We start from the raw sequence: 17,531 nt of genomic DNA on the forward strand, positions 1-17,531 counted from the left end.
GCCAAAGAAACCCCAACCATACACCTTCCACTGAACAATAAGAATGAATGTGTTCGGCTGCAACCCCTGTCTCTAAAAAATGTCTGAGAATAGTGATGTGTAGCTCTGAAGGAAGACTAGGGGATTTAAATTGGGACATGACCGCATGGGCCATAGATCATATAGACGGGGCCACAACCATCCCTCTGCTGCCCCTTTCTCAGCTGTTTCTAAGTGAAGAAGAGTCAATGAAGGTTGCTCTTAGAGCCTACTGTCTATCTTTCCAGCGTGTTGTTTATGTGTGAATAGAAAGTTGTGATTAGTTGTTATAAAAATACACCATGTCATTAATCTCAATCTCATTTTCTCTTTTAGTTTTTTAACTGAAGTCCACAGAAAGCCCGTGCATCACTCACGTTTCGATCAACATTCAAAAATACAATCACTCCTTTCAAAATCTCCACAAATAGTGAAGTAGTTGCTAAACACAGGAGGAAAATTTTTTTTGAAATATTTTAAGCATTCCCCCCCCACACATGTTGACCTCTTCTGTTAATGCGAGAAATAGAAGTTAAGGCACCACTTAGCCTCATGGTATTTTTCAAGAGAAACATTATGCAACATTTCAATAATAGCAAAGAGTAGGCAATTTTAAAATTAGGAAATATTACTAGTTTTTGAAGCAAATGATGGAATTCCAGACTCTCTATAAATTAGTAATTATGTAAGGCCAGTAATAATCAAGTATTTAGAATCATCACCCAAACATGTAAATGACCACTAACTTAAGCCGGATATTCAGTGCTTTAAATGATCCCAATCATCAGATTTGATGTGATTGTCTATACTGAAGTCAAACACAGACTAGATTTCATAAGAAACTCAAACTTTTTGCTTATTTAGAGCAATGTGGAATAAGAATAAACTTAGAGCTTCCTACTAAACTTTCTAGCCTAATACTCACAAGACAGATATCTCAGGAGATGGGAAGATAGTCAGGTCGACAAACATACCTGAACACATAAACAAGAGAAAATTCAGGTTTTTTAGAAAAAAATTTGAGCACCAAAAAAGAGATCCCTTTGCTGATCTTGACTTTGAGAGAAGAATAGACAGATAGGCATAAATCATCATTGTTCAAATATATAATAGGTCAGGTTGCTGGTAAAATAAGCCCTACCATGTTTAAAAACTATATCACATAGCAATATTTACTTTATGGTAATTTAAAAATTAAACCAGTATTAAGTGAAAAATGCAACAAGTGTAAATCGACCATTCTTTTATATGAAAAGGACTTCAACTTCGAGAACATTATTCTTTTACTCACTATTAACTAAAATTTAAATCAAAGCACAACATTTAAAAATTACTTGGTTACCTAATTTATAGTTACATGTTGGGCATTTGGAAATATGATAGTTAAAATACTGCACTTAATTCTATGGAGAAAGTCTTACAAATGCATTACAAATTGTAATTAATTTTTTGATGTTCAAGATGTATTGCATTAACGAAATGACAAAATATTCCCATCGGCCGTTTACATGAAAAGTATCTCCTTTTACTTTGCACATACTTTCTCCAAAACAACAAAGGTTGGTGTCTCACATGCTTCACTTATTTACTTTTGTTATTGCGAATCCAAGATCACCTCACATATACTAATCTTTTATGGCAGAGGTCAGTGAAGTTGTGTCAAAATTCAATAATGCTGTTCTATCTAGTATAGCAATACATTTATCTCATCGCTGGAATTTAGATCATGTAGAACAAAGCATTTCATTTAAATGATGAAACACTCATCAAGAATGCCCTCTTGCAAACACTTCTCACATTTTAAAAATTGTGGATAAAATACTGCAGTTGTAAAGCCTTCTTTTCAATACAAAATTAAAGTTAACACTTAATTATGTAATATCTCTTTTAATTAGGGGACAGAAAGCATTTTATGTGCCTGTTGCATAATTGAAACAAACAAAAGCTCTGTCACATTTAAAATGGTAAAGGTGCATAATCTAAATTGACAAATACAAACGAATTTCACTTTTTCTGAAGAGTGAAGAAGTTTCTACTTATAACGTGGAATAGGTTTTAATATTCCCAAAAGGATGGAAAAAATGACAATGAAACAAATTCAAGCTGTTAAAATAGAATAGATTTAACAAAAAGTTTTAACTATTTTTTATTTTTTAAAGTAATTTGGATTCTGAATATTGTTTTTAAAATGTTAACTCACCAAAAGAAATGTAATCAGTATTTTGCATTTATGGTCCCAAGTAAAATTAGCTAATAATTCTGCCCAAAAGCCTACACCACTGAAATGCTCAATTACAATTCATAGCTATAGCAAAAGAAAGTAAATACCTTAGGATTTATCGTAAAGAGTATGACAAATTCTTCTCTATACTTACTTTTTATACCTCAACTCAAAAATATTTTTCAGTTAATCATGTACAATTAAGCTTTTTTCTGAACTCACTAACATATATGTGTACTTTAAAAGTTCTGTTTTTTACGGCATTTACTTTGCTATCACCTCTAATTAACCCCCCCCCCAAAAGAACCTAAAGTTTTCAGTAGATAAATTTTTAGTATATTTTAGAGAAATATTCTGCCAATTTCAAATAAGTAAAATATTCTGCCAATTTCAAATAATAGAAAATGAAAACAGAAAATAATGTTATGTGTATGAGAGCTAAGATTACAATAAAAATAGAATTCAAAAATAATTTTTAAGCCAGAATTATGCTGAATAAGACAAGCGATCTTATTGTTCTTGCACCTGTTTGATGATAGTTAATGATAACATGTTTCTGTTTTTACCTAAATTTTGAAATGTTATGTATTAATTCCTTTTTAAAAAATATCAAAGTTTGCATTAAATGAGAATTCCACTGTGAACTCATATAGAAGTATAGAACTTATCCAGGTAAATTTCTATAAATAGCAGATATGTATTACCTTTTCCCAATTCATATAATCTCTATATTTTAATGTTGACTGATATAATTTCAAACACTCTTTGCCTCAAAGCAACTAGTAGTAAGGTATATACAGGATCATAATTCAGCCCACAACAATACAAGACATTTTTTTATATAAACACAAATTATCTATAAACATAAATTGATGTGAAGGAAATCAAGATACATTTCCTAATACTAAAATTTACTTAAAGATAATTTTCACTTTTTTTCTATGACCCATATTGGCAACATTTTACACCATGTAATAATAAGGGAAAGATAAACATAGTGATAAATATATGAAAAACATACCTAATAAGACAGCTCTAAATCATATTTCTTTAAAGGGGGACTAAATCTTCTCATTAATATTTTAAAGAGAAATATGATTATTTTAAAGTAAAAAATAAAGTTTCACTCTAGATTACTTTAGACTAACATATGAAGCAAAATAATATTTAGGACAGTGATAATAGGATTTCTTAAAATGAAACAAAGCAACCGAAATCCTTCCTACTTTTCTGCTTTTAAATACTCTGCAATGTGTCTATTTTTAATGTCTAAAGGTATTGCTGAAAATGGCTATATAAAATCTGAGGTTGTTAATATCTGATTACTGTAGTATTTCATCGCAACTTAAGAATTTAACTCTTAAAATACTGGAGCAAAAAATAACGTATCGGCTTACATCACCAAATTCAGTTATAGTAAAATCAAAACCAACAGTTCCAAATATTGAGTGTAAGGTGCCTTTCAGCTTCAAAAGTTCTTTCATGAAAAATCATTTTTAGTTGCAAAAAGCAATTGAATACAATTATCTAAAGTTATCCAGTCATGTATATATACCAAACATTTCTTTAAAACATTTGTTAGAAATACTATCAAGGTGTTAATAAATTTTTAAAATTGTAATAAATGTTAATATTTTTTTAGAATCCCAAACACCATAGTTAAAAATTGTGCTCCTAGTTAAAAAATGTGAAGCTTAATTGTGCATACAACGAAACTTCTAGAAAACTTCATTACTTACTGTTCACTGAGTATTACTTACAGAGATTAACAGTTTTAAGAATTCATCTGTTATTTATCCTGAAGTGTTTTGAATAACCCTTTCGTACTGTATACATCTCAATGAGATGACCACCCCTACTCTGGTCTGCTGAGAAAAACAGAAGAAAAAAAATCGGTAAATTTTCTTTCAGATTGTTCTTGTTCTAACCTATTTTAGGTGGCCACAGCAGGAATTCATAATGATGAAAAGCAACAATATCGGGAAAATTTTTTATATGCTTGTTTCATATTTACTGTATAAAGTCATTTTGACATGCCTACACAACTGGTTGCGGCAGGTTTCAGACATGATTTCTAATCAAAAAAAAAAAAAAAAAGAGAGAAAGAAAAAAAAAATTGCTCCAGGTTCTTTACAGAAAGCTTGCCGCTGGGAAGTTGATTTTGGCCAAGTGCCAAAATCATGTGCAAAGGGGCCTCATTAGGGATTCATGGCAGCCTTCAGCGCTAACAAAAAATGTGACCCAACAGGCTAAATCAGCGACTAAAATTAAAAAGTAAGAGACAAAGACAACTTACTTAATATTCCTTCCAAAGCAACATTAAACTTTTTTTGGTAATTAAACCCTTGTTAGTCTAATGCAGCGTTCCTCTGTCCTCAAATGATTGTACAATTACTCTTTAAAACTTGTCAATTTCCCTTCTAAATACACTTTCTTTCTGTGGCAGTTTACAAAGATTTTGCTATAAAGTAAAACTCTATATCCACTATAATCAGTTCAATAGCAGAAAACAAAATCGTAAAAATGCAGACCACAGTATTCCCTTAAGATTTAAACAAACAAACAAAAAATAAGCAAACAATAGTCAGTACCTTTTAAACTTCTACAAAAGTGAACATGCACACTCCAAAGTCACGTCGATGGTGAGGAATCATTCTCACCGCCCAACTTTTCCCCCAAAAAGTAGATTTGATATGTAGCCTTACCTAGATGTCTTCTGGCTTTTCTGCAGATCAAAAAGTTTCCTGCCTAAGCACACAGATATTCTTTCACAAGCCATAAAGGCCCTTTTATGAATCCAGCACTGTAACAGGCTGCTTTCCACACCACGTTGAGAGCCCAGTGCGTCAGCTCTCAAGATAAAATACATTGCTAATACACAATTAGTGGGAGAGGTTGTCTATTGGAGAATTTATCTTAACGAAAGAAGGAAAAAGAAGGTTTTTTTTTTCTTTTTCTTTTTCTTCTTTTTTTTTTTTTTTTTTGGAAAAAGCAAAGAGGGTGCGGTCAGATGTTAGCTTTTGCCTGAGAAAAGGGCCCTACACTGCACTAGTACCTAAATACTAGCAGAAGCTGCCTGGGAAGAGAGCCAATGGAAGGACTTTGTTTGACCCAGCTGCCAATCTCCCCTGAAGCCGTGCGCCAGACTAAACACTCACACTATTTTAACTCAAATCAGGCTACAGCAGCTGTTTGCTTTCCGGCTCTGAGCTCTGCACCCACCATGGCCTGTGCAGTTCACCCGGCGCGCTCTGCTCACTGCCTGGCTGAAATCTGTTCCGGGTTGGGATTTGTCATTGGAGAGCGAATTTTAACCCTATTCCTCGTGGTAACTACGGACTGTGTTGTTCTGCATTTGGATCTGGTGATTTGGGATAATTTTATGATCTTTTAAAAGAAGAGTGATATTTCTTTCATAACATAGATGAGAACGGAGATTTGAAGGATTCATGCATTTCTTTGAAACTCTAAGCCTAAACTCTTTTGATATGTGCAAATTAACACTAAAATCACCCTTACGTCTGACAGTAACAAGGCCCTGACCAGGCATCTCCACAAAGATGGTACCTATTCACCCTAATGCAAACTTCTTCAAGCCTGGCAAGATAGCAGGTTGACATCACAGGACTGGAGAGACTCACATCATTCATTCTAAGAGTTAGTACTGACTTGCTTCATGCTCTGGAAAGTTCCTCCAGAAGCAACACTGAGGCACCCCAGCAGTTTGTTTTCCTTATATGAGAAAGTACCAAGTGACCCAATTTACCTTTCTTAAATTTCTTAACTATTAGGCTGAGTGTAAAAATTATAACCTGAATTGTAAAACATTAAAATTTGCCCACTGGTAGTCTAAAGTGGAAAGGAAAGAGAAGTTAGTCAGGGAAGTACAGTTTAAGTAATCATCAAAGTTACCTGAAGTAGCAGGGAGCAGATTTGATAACAAAGATCTATTGCACACTAAATAGGAGCCAAGCATTGTATATGTGGAGAAATAAATCAGTAAGTCATTCAACGTGTGGAAGAGAGAGAAGTTAAGAGGAGTATGATAACATGGCTGTCACCAAGGTATACTTACTAAATATATATATTATATATTACTTACTAAATATATATATTATATATATATATATATTATATATATATATATAAAATTCCTAATTAGGGACCATGGTGGTGAGAGAAGACAGCATCTTTTCATTTAGGGATTTTGGTTTTGCTGTTGCATTGGGGTAGAAAGATGTCTCTTAATTTAGGGCAAATAGCCAGTAACACTTGTTTTATTTTTAACTTAAATAATTTGGTTCACTCTGTAGTTGGAAGATGAGCAAAAAAGAAATGTTTTCCAAGTACTGTGAAAGTATGTCCAGGAACGTTTTCAAAAAGTTGTTTCTTCTGTTTTAAGCCGAGGTTACTTTGTTTCTCTTCCTGCCCCCAAATGATATGTCTGTTTTCTTATCTTAGAAACTAGAGATCTAAATTACAAAAATTGTAATTTTATAATAAAATGTTATTTCCTCAGATGAGAAGTGGTGAATATGGTTATAGAGAAGTTGAACTATTAGGTTTTATGGGTGCACATAAACTGAAAGACCCAATTCATTAAAAATGCCTGTCAAGATAATATTGTATAACAGGTGGGTTACTGTCCTCGTTCTGACAATAATACATGTATAAACCCAAAAGATTCCCACTGGATCTGGCTTTCTACATAGCAGAGTATAGTTTGATGCTCAAAATTCTTATGGAATCAAATAAAATGCTGGGAAATGGTTTCTTTTGTGTCCTTTTCATTCAACTCAAGAAAACACTCAACACGTTTCTCTGAATGGTCTATTACAAACTACCCAAGTATGTACTGACTGCTTCCTGCTCTGGAAAGTTCCTCTAGAAACAACACTGAGCACAGCTTTAAATGGGGATACCGTAGTAGCTTTTGTTCATCTCAGTAATTACTTCTCTTATACTGCATTCTGAGTTTCGGTTTTCTCCTTAGATGCCTGTGCCCAAAGCGGTTAGTTCACATCATGAGTTTTATGGGCTGAATTGTGTGTTCTCCTTCCCGCATTTCATATGTTGAAGTCCTCACTGCCAGGACCCAGAATGTGACTGTATTTGGAGATAGGAACTTGAAAGAGATAATTTTGTTAAATGAGGTCATTAGGGTAGGCCCTGATCCAATAGGATAGTGAGTGTCCTTATAAGAAGAGATTAGGACACAGATACACACAGAGGGAAGATCATGTGAAGACACAGGAAGAAGTTTATCTGCAGCCAAGGAGAGGGGTTCAGAGGAAACCAAACCTGCAGGCCCTTGATCTTGGACCTGTAGCTGCCAGGATTGTGAAAAAATAAAAAGTCATCCAGTTTGTGGTTTTGTTATGGCAACCTGAGGAAACTAATACAATGTCTAAGTAAAAAGGAGAGAAAAATTGTCTTATTGTTGGAATACAATTTGTATCTATACTCAGGTGTTTGATTTTGTCCAAGACATGAAGGAAGTGTACATTATTCCTATCTTCCAGAAAAGAGGAAAAATTACATGTATGCTGAAGTTTTAGCTAAAAGCCATACATGATGTTGAGACTGAAGGACAATATAACACAATTGCCACCTTCCGCAGTGCTTCTCATTTCATATTTTGAACAGGAATATTGTGCTTAAGTCATTGTCTGGTATACAGTAAAACAGTAGGTGCACGATTAATATGAACAAACTTTACAAAGAATTATGGAATAAATAGGTGCCTAGTTATTCCTTTAGGACAAGAAAAATGGTGTGTAAACCTTTGGTTTTGCAGACAGTTTTGATGCAGGAGCAATTATAATCAAGCACTGATAGTAGGTAAAAATTTCATATCAAGAGTTAGAAACACAAAAGGTTAGTCTTTGTAAGGGGAGAGTTCAGATAACTTTTATAAAGGGAAGGGACCTTAAAAAAAGAAGAAAGAGAAATGTGGATGACTTGCAAGAAAGTCTGGGAAAAGGTAAATGAAGTGAGACTGAAGGTAATCAGAGATAAAACAAGTCAAGTGTTAATCAGAATATCCCCAAGGAAAACCATATTTGCCCAGATAATTAAGGGATGGACACTCCACTTACATGAAGTTGGAAGCAGTAAGATAACAATGAGAAATGGATCAGTGTAGGAATACTTTTACCATTGTGGTAGGCAGAATTTTGAGATGGCCCCCAAGATTCCCACTCCATAATGTACACTTATATAATGCTTCCACAGAGGTTGGGCAGAGCCTGTGAATATGTTGTGAATATGATGAGATAGTTGCTCTTGGTTAGGTTATCAATCTCCAAATAAGGGTCAAAGAGATCTCCATGTAAAGTTAGTAGAGGGAGAAAGAAGAAGCCAGTAGTAAACTAACACACTTGACCAGAAAATGTAAGGTAAAGGTGATAGGAATTACCACTGCGATGAGATACCGTTTTACCTCATGACAATTCCCACCAGCTGACATGTGGATGTGACCATTCATTCATCTTTTGATTCACTCATCCTCTCAAAAATTCTACTTAATGCCTACTTCTGGTGGGGCACTGGGGCTAAGTGTTGTGTAGGATAAAAAACACAGCCCCAGATGTCATATTTTAGATGGTCTAATAAGCAAACCGAAAGGCAAACAGCCAATTCTAAAGAGAATGCCACTGTGTTGAGCATTTCAGAATGCTGGGGTGGTAATGTCCAATGGTGTTGTGAATGTGATAGAATGTTTCAAAAATATTGATAATTATCACATATTTGAGTATGTAAAATAAAGGAGCTACTGTGTAAGACATTATCATGAAAAAGGACATATTTTTTGTCCCCCTACAGCATCACGATATTATTGCCTAAAAGTGCCTATATATATGTCATTGTGTGAAATTATGACTGTTAGTTTCTCTTATTTTTTTTTTGGTAAACATTTTCCTTATTATTTCCCATGCTAATTGAGACCAGAATGACCGTGTACCCTTTTAAATGCTAACATTTAAAAATAAAATCCAAGATAGAATCATTGTCCACAAAAGCCCATTATTACTCCAAAGTAAATTGCAAACTATACTATAACGGCTGTCTCTTTAAGCAAGATATACTACTACTAATAACACAGTACTTTGAACACCTGTTTCCTAATGAGAATACCCATAAAACACTGAGAAACAATTTCAAATAAATGTTAAATGTAAATTGAATGTGATCATGGAAAACTCAAATTATTATAAGGAAAACGATCTTAAATGACCATGTAAATAGTTTCCATGAAGATCATTAGCAAATATTTAAAATAAAACATATTGTCAACATACAATTCTTAAAATAGAAAGTTTGTTATCTTTTTTTAAACTTCTTACCTGGGGTAGCAAATGGAGGTGCACACAGACACATAGTACAAATACGGACAAACAAATGCGGTGCAGTTAACAAATGTGGAAAGCTGATAACCCATTCTTATTAGTCTGATTAAAATTTCAAAATGACTTCACATTTCCACTGTAAGTTTCTTTTCTAAAAAACATTTCCTGCTTCATTCCATTCTCTAGATCTATAAATCTGGTTTTGAGTGAATCTCTGTAGGTATTTCTATATTTTATCAAGTATATTTTATTTTTTTAAAGATTTTATTTATTTATTTGGAGAGAGAGAGAGAGAGAGGGAGAGCACAGAGGCAGAGGGAAGGGAAGAGGCAGACTCCCCGCTGAGCTGGGAGCCTGACACGGGACTTGATCCCAGGACCCTGGGATCATGACCTGAGCTGAAGGCAGACGCTTAACTGACTGAGCCATCCAGGCACCCCTTATCAAGTATATTTTATAGTTTCAGGAGAATTAAGAACAATCTAAATATACACAAGAAGACATAGATAACATGAATAGCCCTATATCTAGAAATAAATTGAATTAATAATCAATAATCTTTCCCCAAAGAAATCACCAGACCCAAATAATTTTACAAGCGATTTCTACCAAACATTTAAGGAAGATATGATACCAGTTCTCCACAATCTCTTTCAAAAGACAAAATTAGAGGAATGTTACTCAGCTCATTCAGCAAGGCCAGCATTAATCTAATGCCAAAACTAGATTAAAAACAAAAATTACAGACCTGTGTCTCTCATGAACATAGACACCAAAAACCTCCATAAAATATAAACAAGTCAAATTCGGCAATGTATGAAAAGAATTATACACTTTGACCAAGTGGTTATTTATTCCATGAATGCAAGGCTGGTTCAACATTTGTAGAATCAATCAGTGTAATTCACCATATCAACAGACTAAGTAAGGAAAATCATATGACCATATTGACACAGAAGACACAGGATTTGACAAAATCCAACACTTAGTACTGGTGAAAATTCACCAAACTAGGAATATAGGAGAACTTCTCCAGGCTGAAGAACATCTACAAAAACCTACAGAGAACATACTAGACGCTTTCTCCCTAAGATCAGGAACAAGACAAGGATCTTTCCTGTCATCACTCCTCTGCAACATTATATAAGAAGTCATAGCTGGTGCCATAAGACAAGAAATGGAAATAAAAGTATGAACAATGGAAAAGAATAAATAAAATTGTCTTTATTCATAGACATTAGGATTGTCTATATAGAAACATCCCAAAGAATTAAAAAAAAAGCTCAAGCAGCTATAGCAAAGTTTCAGAATACAAGGTTAATAAACAAAAGTGAATTGCCAGTTAGAAGATGAATAAGTTCTGAGGTTTTAACGCAAAGCGTTGTGCTTATAGTTAAAGAGTACCGTATTATACATGTGAAAATTGTTAAGAGAGTAGATCTTAAATGTTCTCACCACAAAAAAGAAGTAGTTATGTGATGTGATGGAGGTATTAGCTAACACTACAGTGATAATCATATTGCAATACATAAGTGTATCAAATCAACATGTTGTACACCTTAAATTTACAGTGTTATATATCAATTATATCTCTATAAAGATGGTTAAGAATACATTATTTTTTTTAAAAACCAACTGTTTTCTTCTTTACCAGCAACATAAAATTAAAATTTGAAAATTTAAAATACCATTTATAATAGTATCCAAAATTAAATTCTTTGGTATAAATATACCAAAATATGTACAATACATATATATGGAAAACTACAAACTGTTGATGGAAAAAAATAGATGTTGATATAACTATATGTATGTTTTTGCTCTGTTAGCTAAGAGGGCCTAGGATGCAGGGGTTCCAGTATAAATGGACATATCTAGCACTCAGATCTTGGTTTCTAAGACCTTTCTGCAATAACAAATAAACCTAAGGTTCCAATGGAGAAATGCCTAATTTCAGGACTTGGCAGGAAATAGGCAAAATGGGCCGGGAACATCTTATAGTGCCCAAAAGTAGGTAAGTGCCAAAAAAATAAAAATAAAGGATAAACAGTGATGAAGACATATTAAAAGGATACAGGGGGCAACTGAAAGAGGTCCCAATGGTTAAAAATGGAATAATCAGAACAATTTGGATCATAACCCAAAGCACAAAATGAACATCCATGAGGTAGATACTAATATAAACTAATGATTTTATATATAAATAACTTGGAAAGAGTGGACAAATATCTCATGCAGAAGAATTCCAAATAATCTCTCTCTCTCTCTCTCTCTCACTCTTATCTATTATTCTTAAGAAAGTAGAGCATAACTGCCTACTCTTTAAATGTAAGTTGAACTTAGCGACTTCCTTCCAGAGCACGATATTGAAAGAGAGAGAGAGAGAAAGGGAAATTTACAGTGGAGAAAATTGACAAACACTTCTACAAGCCCACTGATCAAGATTAACATCAGCAATGATAAGTTATTTTGATAGTGCTCAACTTTGATATTAGGTGATGGGCATAGCAATTTACCTTTGTGGTATTCCTGCCAAAAAAAAGCCCTACTCCAGTATAAACATAAGAAAAATATCACCTGATATTTTTTGGAAGATATTCTATGGAACAATTGGTCAGTAAACCTCAAAATTGTCAAGGTCACCAGAAACAAGGGGTCTATGAAACTGTCCCAACCAAGAATAGCCCAAGGAGAAATGACTATTAATGTAATGTGGTATCCTGGATGGCATACTGGAACAATATCCAAAAAAGAAGGCATTAGGGAAAACCGAAGGAAACCTGAATAAAGCATGGATTTCTTTAGATTGTAATAATGTACCAATTGTGTTTGACTGATTATGACAAACATATCAAACTAATGTCATGAGAAACTGGGTGTGTTGTATACAGGAAATCTTTGTACCAACTTTGCAATAATTCTATAGATCTAAAATTATTCTAAAATTAAAAGTGTATTAAAATGTGCACTAGAGGGATGCCTGGGTGGCTCAGTCGGTTAAGCAGCTGCCTTCGGCTCAGGTCATGATCCCAGAGCCCTAGGATCAAGTCCTGCATTGAACTCCTTGCTCAGCAGAGCGCCTGGTTCTCCCTCTGCCTGTTCCCTCTGCTTGTGCACTCTCTCTCTCTCTGACAAAACCTTTTAAAAAAATAAAATGTGCACTAGAAAAATATTTTAAGTTAAAACAATGATTAAAAATTTCAGGGATATATTATTCAATATTTTCTTAAATGTGGAAGTAATGCCCAGAAAGCAATTCCTATAAAATATGTATTAAAGGAATAAAACTACTCCTTTCATTTCCATGACACTGTTTCCCCTAGTTTTTCTTCTCATATATCTAATTTTGTTTTCAATCCTTTAAATGTAGGTGTTACTAAAAAAAAAAAGAAGAAGAAGAAGAAAGAAAATGAAGGTGTTACTCAAGATTCCCTCCCTACTTTTTTTTTTCCTTTTCTTACTCTACTAGGAAATCTAATTGACTTCTACAAATAGGTTGATAAACTCTAAATCTTCTGTACAGACACCTCTATAGTGCTCCAGATTCCATTTTTTTTAAGACTTACTTATTTATTTTAGAGAGAGCACACGCATGAGTGGGAATGGGAGGAAGGGCAAAAGGATAGAATCTTCAAGCAGACTCCCCACTGAGCATGGAGCCCCATGAGTGGCTGGATCCCACAATCCATGAGATCTTGACCTGAGCCAAAACCAAGAGTCAGATGCTTAACCAACTTAGCCACCCAGAAGTACTCCTCCAGATTCCATTTTCTAAATGCCCGTAGGCACTCCATCTCCATTCCTAAAATCAATTTATTCTTTTGCTTCTAACCTGCTTCTACTCTAAGAGCCAAACATTCTTGCAGAATTGGAGGCAGAAGAGATCTCATGAGATCTCAAGATTTCCCCAGTAAAATACTGGGACAAGTGGAAAAACATGGAATACAAAAATATAATTGAAGAAAAAGTTCTCAACAAAATATAAATAAATAAAAGACTTTAGTGGGGAGATCAAAAAGATTTATTTTGTTCCAGTAAAGAAGAAGAGGAAGAAGAAGAAGAAGAAGAAGAAGAAGAAGAAGAAGGAGGAGGAGGAAAAGAAGAAGAGGAGGAGGAGGAGGAGGAAGGGGAGGGGGAGGACAAGGAGAAGAATAAATCATGAAACACAAATTGATGAACAGAAATAATTAAAAATGGAAAGATAAGTCATGGATAATTAATGATCCTTAAGTAGCAGAACAAATAAAAAAGTTAAAGATAGCAAAGATAGAATAGAAGAGAATTTTCTCAAGCCTAATGCCAAATTAAATCACTGTTTTTGGGGCACCTGGGTGGCTCAGTCCCTTGAGCGACAGACTCATGATTTTGGCTCCGGTCATGATCTCATGGAGAGTGGGATTGGCAATGTGTCGGACTCCCCGCTTGGAGGGGAGTCTGCTTGGGATTCTCTTCCTCTGCCCCTTCTCTCACTCCCACTTGTTCTCTCTCTCATTTAAATAAATAAATAAATAAATAAATTGGTTTGCTTGGCAAAATTGGAGGAAGATCCAGACCTAGATCACTCTAGCAAAAAAAAAGTTTTAATTATAATTTTGAAGGACAAATCTTCCACTATCAAAATAGAAAAAGAATGTGTGTGTGTGTATGGTTATTCACATAGGGATAAAAATGGGCTGTTCACATTATTTCTCTACAATATGAAAAATTAACAGTATCCATATAACATTAGGGTACATTCATTTTTTAATAAAAGGATTCCAATGACAGAAATAAGAGGTGAACTACGATTGCCTTAAGCCATCAGAATTAGGTAAAAACCAGGCACAAGCCAATCAATGCACTGCATTCTTTCAAACACAGATATTGTTTCAGTGTCTGGACCACCTAACCATAATCGATCTAGCCCCTCATTTAAAAAGGAGGCATGAGTGACAATGTATATGAATTTGGAAGACATTATGCTAAGTGCAATAAACCAGCCACAGAAAGAAAAATACTATGTGCTCTCATTTATATGTGTAATCTAAAAATGTCAAACAGTTTGTTTCCTGTGACTAAGAGGGTTGCTGTGGGGGGGGAGGGATGGGGTAACTGGGGGATGGACCTTAAGGAGGGCATGGGATGTAATGAGCACTGGGTGTCATATAAGACTGATGAATCACTGACCTCTACCTCTGAAACTAATAATACACTATATGTTAATTAATTGAATTTAAAGAAAAAATGTTTAAAATTTTTTTTAAAAATAAATAAAACAAAAAATAAAAATAAATAAAAATAAAAACAAAAATGTCAAACTTAGAAAAGCAGATGGAAGAATAATTGTTGCCAGGAGCTGATGGGGAGATGTTGCACAAAGGGTAAAAACTTCCAGTTATAGGGCGCCTGGGTGGCTCAGTTGGTTGAGTGACTGCCTTCGGCTCAGGTCATGATCCCAGGGTCCTGGGATCGAGTCCCACATCGGGCTCCCTGCTCGGCAGGAAGCCTGCTTCTCCCTCTCCCACTCCCCCTGCTGGTGTTCCCTCTCTCGCTGTGTCTCTCTCTGTCAAATAAATAAATAAAATCTTAAAAAAAAAAACTTCCAGTTATAATGTGAATAAGTTTTAGAGATCTAACGTACAGCACAGTAGCAATAAATATTAATGCACTGTATACTTGAAATTTGCTAAGAGAGTAGATCTTAAGTGTTCTTGCCACACATACACATAGAAAGATAACCATATGAGGTGATGGATATGTTAATTAGCCTGGTTGAGTGTTGTAATCATTATGCAAGGTATACTCCTATCAAGACACCATATTGTACACCTTAAATATATACAATTTTAAGTTTGTCATACCTCAATAAAGCTGGACAAAAATAAAAATAAATTTATTTATTTATTTTTAACTTATTTATTTGACACAGAGAGAGAGAGAGCACAAGCAGGGGGAGCAGTATGCAGAGGGAGAGGGAGATGTGGCTCCCTGTGGAGCAGGGAGCCTGACATGAGACTTGATCCCAGGACCCTGGGATCATGACCTGAGCCAAAGGAAGATGCTTAACTGACTGAGCCACCCAGAAGCTCCAAAATAAAAATAAATTTAAGAAAGGACTCAGTATAGAGGTCTTTCTCAAGTTCGACACCAAACCCTATATTTGGATTTGGAAATCTTCCCTAAGATATTATGCTTCTTTTTCTCTTTTTCCCATACCTAGAAATAGATTTATTATGCTATACTCTTGATAACACAATGTTGGATGACCACCTAAAGCAGTCATGACATGTTCTACCCTAATACTTGCCATAACAGTACTAGCTGTAACAATGGCTCAATTATTTACAAGTCTGTGCCACAATTACTAGACACAAAATTCTTCTACTTATTTTTTCTTCTCCATAGGGAAAAATGTGTAAAGCACTAGCATGCAGATATTTTCTGAGAAACCCTCAACTTATACTCTTTAATGGCAAGTACGTATGAATGTGCCTCTGATACCAGAAGCTAGCTGAAAGGTGTGGAAGAAAGCATTCAGTGGAAGCATGGCTTGCTGACACCGGACTTCTACCCTCCAGAACTGTAAGAGAATAAATTTCTGTTGTTTAAAGCCACCCAGATTGCAGTACTTTCTTATGGCAGCCTTTGCACATTCATACACGTGTGTTTATCTTGAAGTGTAATCACAATGGCTTTTATTATGGGTTCTTCACTTTCTTTCTAAGGTGCCTGCTTTGGGCTCATGGAACTTGAACTTCTTCAATGTGTACAGTTATTACAATTGTTTTTAGAATCTAAAATAAAGTAATCACAATAATAAAAACTGGATTTGATACCTTAACACATTCTATATATTCTAATAATAAGTTTTCTTGTGTTAAAACTCGAAGGTAGAGATAACATTTATTGAAATGGAATGCAGGTCTCTCAGGAAAAGGGCATTGATGGCAAACAGACTCGCACTTCCATCCGGCCAGCCCCCGCCCTTTCACCACAGCACCCCCCCTCCCGCCATAAACCATATTACAGTTCAAATTTAGAGTCTTCAGAAGAAGTCTGAAATGCTCCATTGTGGGCACGAAAAGCATGTGATAGTCCTCATGTATCTAGTCCATACTCCACAATGCCCATGTGAAACATAATGTATGGAATGCTGATGAGGTTTTAGGGTTAAAATCTCAAGTCAGCCCAAAACATGATTCCTATGAGCCCTTTTGGAGCAAAGGTCTAAAATATAATACATCTTATTTTATAAGTGAAAGGAGTGGGATGTAAAAACTGAGCAGATGAGCAGGTACAAGCCCATAACCTTCAATCGTCCTCGCAGAGAATGTGGTACCTCTAACCTCACAAATAATATCACCATAATTAAATGTAACAAGAGCAGATATCAAGAATGTGCACTGCCACTGGGGACCTTAGCCGAAGTGCAAAGTATGCTATTTGTCTTGGGAAACTTCTCACCTCTTGGTAAACTCTCTTAATCAGCCCGCAGGCATCCAGTGCCCTCATGCTGCCCTCTGGCTGTCCCAGGCTCCCCTCCCCCACTGAATGCCTACATCCCCTCCTCCTGGAGTGGCAGCCCTGTGCTTGAATTCAAACTGCCTGTCAGTTCCACTTTTCAGTCAAAACTCCAGTTTCCTCAGGCTGGCTGATTTTGGCAGGCTCTAAGCAAAATCCTAATCTAATAATCTGATTAAATTAATTCAAAGTAAGTTGTGAATGGCTAATAGCCTAAATTTCTGAGAAGCCAAGTTCTTGACAGTCTAACTTCTGGAATACACAAAGATGTACCAAACTGGAAACTTTCTGAGTCTTTCGTTTATATTCAGATTTCCTCTCTTGCCTTCCTTCCTTCCGTCCTTCCTTCCTTCCTTCCCTCCTTCCTTCCCTCCCTCCTTCCCTCCCTCCTTCCTTCCCTCCCTCCTTCCTTCCCTCCTTCCTTCCTTCCCTCCTTCTTCCTT

Source organism: Neomonachus schauinslandi, chromosome 1, assembly GCF_002201575.2.
Source record: "Neomonachus schauinslandi chromosome 1, ASM220157v2, whole genome shotgun sequence".
Taxonomy (NCBI): domain Eukaryota; kingdom Metazoa; phylum Chordata; class Mammalia; order Carnivora; family Phocidae; genus Neomonachus; species Neomonachus schauinslandi.